At 38.4% G+C, this 4,248-nt stretch overlaps 1 pseudogene; it reads right to left on the reverse strand.

Moving 5' to 3' along the window:
* Positions 1-2,409: 2,409 nt before the first annotated feature.
* Positions 2,410-2,574, reverse strand: LOC115868068 (annotated as a pseudogene).
* Positions 2,575-4,248: the final 1,674 nt, after the last annotated feature.

Below are 4,248 nucleotides of genomic sequence, written 5' to 3' on the forward strand. Positions count from 1 at the left end.
TGACACCCATGCTCATCTTTTCTTTTTTCTTGTCCTTTTAATGACCTTTTGCTTTCTTAATGAATTATGTGCTTGATATTATACCACAACTCATCAGGTCTTCTGTCATTAATGTTCAATGGCTTAAATATGTTTTTGAAATTGTGTTAGACTGGGTTGACTAGAGAAACAAATTTATTGACGCTCACAGATGTGTAAGACAGAATTTTATGTCGAGTTAATTATGCATCAATAAAATATCCCAACCCAGTCCAGATCAAGTACATACGTTTGATATTAGCCCATGAATTCCTCTTGAGACTCACGGAATACATGCAATGATGCTGAATGCAGGAAGATCACAGGTCAGTGGGTGGAAAGTCCTGTAGATCCAATGGCTGTGGACACATCTCCAGGGCCCTGGCTGCCAACAGCAAGGCTCCATGTGACTTGTCAACAGGAAAGTGAAGCAGAGAGTGAAAGTGTATGGCCCACCTCTTCTGATGGCAGAATCAAGAGAGAGTTCCAAGAATCCTCATTAGAAGGCCAGGCCCACACGGAGGAATCTTTAGCCTGTGACCTGATTGACAGGCTAGAATCCAACCCTTCATTCTTTTATCAAATTGACATGAAATTGTCTAACTACCACAGAGATGTTCTCAAAATTTAGGTGCTATACACTCAAGTTTGTATTTTGACTATGATGGACTTGTTTGACTTTTCTTGAGCTTCAACCTGAACCTACATACCAGCAATTGCTGGTCTATCTCATAATCAGCCCCTGATCTGGTTTTAGCTGCTGATACTAAATTTTTCTATTGTCTCTTCCCACAGATGTAATCATTTTTGTTCCTGTGTAATTCATCTGGAGAAGTCAATGTATATCGTTGTAGATAGTTATTTGCTATTTAAAAAAATCTTTGGTCTTGCAAAATTCTATCATGTGATTTCTTGCTTCATTTCTATTCCCAAGACCACATTTTCCAATTAATGTTCCTTCATTTTTTAGTATTCTTTGATTGTGGCTTAGGCAAAAGAATCTCTGGGTAGTTTGTTAAAATCCATTTTTGAAAGTTCATTGACGATTCATAGGTATTTTATGTAAATATAAAAATGTTTTTTCCTCCTTTGATTCAACTGACTGGTCAAAATTTCTTTAAGTCTTCACCTGAATTTCAATGCTCTGTCTTTTTTTATTATTACTTATTTGAACTTCCAAAAATAAATAAGTCACTAGTGTAAATATAAAAATAAGTGATAGGACAATATATGTCAAAATGTGTCTCTTTTTTCATTAAAGCCATATATTGGATACTTAACTATATTTAATATTCAAGCAGCTACATGTACATGCAACAATTCAACTAGACAATTGATGAAAAATCAGTAATGATAGAATTAGAAGAGTTCCCGTGCTATTTGACTAATCATTTTAGGATATACACGTGTAGAGGTAATAAAGGAAATTTCAGTGGATACATTTTATTTCTTTATCATGGTCAGTGGTGAAGACACATATTATTTCTCTTCTGAAACTAATTATTAGCTGAACATGAAGTATAATAGTCAAAGCTTGGGTGAAGACAATAACCTTAAAAAAAAAAGGCTTGAAATAAAAAAGGAGGGGTGCTTAAGATGTCATTTTAAAGGATTGTCCTTATCCCAGAGTGTTTATATAGATATTTTGTTGCTTCATAGTTAGACATTGAACTGCAAATCCCATGGTCCACCAGCTATTCCCAGGGAGAAAGATAAGGTTTTCTACTCCTGCAAAGAGTTAGAGTCTAAGGGACACACAGGGCAGTTCTACCCTGTCCTATAGGTTCACTAAGTCGGAATAATTTAATACCAGGGAGTTTGGAGTTTTTTGAGATTTAATTAACCCAGAAAATATTTTCCCTAAAATTGAGGATAAACATGGTCAGTTACTTAGAACTATATTGTAACAATGGAAGCTGAACAAAAACAGGAGAAAATTCATTTTCAAGCGAATTATTTCTGAGGAAATTTTTTCCACCTATACTTCTGAAAATTTATATTAAATATCTGTCTATATCCTCAATTAGTGAGCATGTCTCCTGCCAGCTAATTTCCATTGGTAATTGGAGTTACCTCTGAAACCAGAGGCGCTAAATCTGCACTGTCACTAATGTGAATAAATAAGGCAAAACAGGGTCTATCAGGGGCACTTCAATGGCATTTTGCTACTTTTGCCAACTTGACCAACACTGGAACAGAAATAAGAGAAAAATATTTAGGAGCGGCACCTCCTGTTGGGTGACAATACTCCTGATAATGTTATTTTTCTACCTCCTTTGTTATGTTCACCATAACCTGCTTTTGCCAGACACCCTAGTGTTCATGCCCTGTGGGAATTGCAACTGTTGAAGAGATTTCTGTAGCAGACATTTAAGATCTGGTGCTTATGGCAGAATTAAAGTATTGGAGTTTTTCTGTTGCTACAATTTCCAGTACAGATGTTTACTACCAAAAGAGCTAATTCTTTCAAAGCATTTAGAGAGGCTTTTTTTCAATTAGCAATAATCACACCTCAGGTAAACCTCGTCGGCTACAATAGTGCCACTGCACAACGCTTAGAAAGACTTTTTTTAAGATTAAGAACTGGAATAGATGAACAAAAATGTGTACAATCATAAATACGGAGCTAAATTTGGTGGGAATAAAAGGAAAACCAAACTGCTATCTTGGTCATTAAGGTCAAATGCTCATCTCTTTCTACTGGTGCAACCTATTTCCATGGGGAAATTAAAACCACTGAATGTCCACCCCCACATTTGCTCTCAACTATGCATTCCGACTTTGCCTTTGTCATTATCAGTACATCTGTGGTACGTGTGCGCACATGCATTGGAGTTTATATTGAGAATGAAAAGAGCACTCTAGGTTCCCATGTAACACATTCTATACAGATTGCTGCCAACAATTGTCGGTCAGTTTGTCATACTGTTGTGGCTTCCATATTACTGTGATAGGACTTAAGCGGAATATTGCATGACAGAATTTTGTTTTTTGTTATACCAGGAACATGCTCATAGTAAATAACCCCCCCCCCTTTTGTAAATCATTTTATTGGGGGCTCATACAATTCCCATCACAATCCATTTATCCATCCATTGTGTCAAGCATACCCGTACACTTGTTGCCATCATCATTCTCAAATTTTTTTCTTTCTACTTGAGCCCTTAATATCACTCTTAATTTTCCTCCTCCCTCCCCACACTCCCCTGCCCCGTGAACCCCTGATAATTTATAAATTATTATTTTGTCATATCTTACACTGTCTGATGTCTCCCCCCACCCACTTCCCTGTTGTCCGTCCCACAAGGAGGAGGCTATATGTAGATCTTTGCAATTGCCCCCCACTCCCACCTCCATCCCACCTTCCATCTACCCTCCAGGCACCGCCACTCTCATCACTAGTCCTGAAGGGATCATCTGTCCTGGACAACCTCCCCAATCCCTCATCCCACCTCCGTGTCTCCAGTTCCCATCTGCACCAATGTACATCCTCTGGTCTAGCCAGATTTGTAAGGTAGAATTGGGACCATGATAGTGGGGAGGAGGAAACATTTAAGATCTATGTTTCATCGTTGATATCCTGCACCCTGACTGGCTTGTCTCATCCCCATGACCCTTCCATAAGGGGTGTCCAGCTACCCACAGATGGACTTTGAGTCTCCACTCTGCACTCACCCACATTTACAATGATATGAATTTTTGCCTGATACTTGATCCCTTCAACACCTCGTGGTCACACAGGCTGGTGTGCTTCTTCCATGTGGGCTTTGTTGCTTCTCAGCTAGATGGTGGCTTGTTTATCTTCAAGCCTTTAAGACCCCAGATGCTATACCTTTTGATCATCATCAGCTTTCTTCACCACATTTGCTTATGCACACATTTGTCTTCAGTGATCATATCGGGCAGGTGGACACCCACTGATATGATTTTTTTTAAACAATATAAACAGCAACGATAAACATGGACTTCTCCAGATGGAATAAATATAAATAGAATTGATTACACCTGTGGGGAAAAGCCAAGGGAGAAGCTCAGTATCAGCAGCTAAACCAGGTCATGTTCTGACTGTGGGATGACCAGTTATTCTTCACATGTAAGTTCATATTAAAGTGAAGATACTTAAAACAAGTCCACGAAAGCAAATATGAGTTCGAGTATCCTACCTGAATGTGAGAACATCTGAAGTACAGATTGACTGCATTGAGCCGTAACAATGGAAGACCTGATGAA

Source organism: Echinops telfairi, unplaced genomic scaffold (assembly GCF_000313985.2).
Source record: "Echinops telfairi isolate 266 unplaced genomic scaffold, ASM31398v2 ScPeMD7_6;HRSCAF=24_0, whole genome shotgun sequence".
NCBI lineage: Eukaryota > Metazoa > Chordata > Mammalia > Afrosoricida > Tenrecidae > Echinops > Echinops telfairi.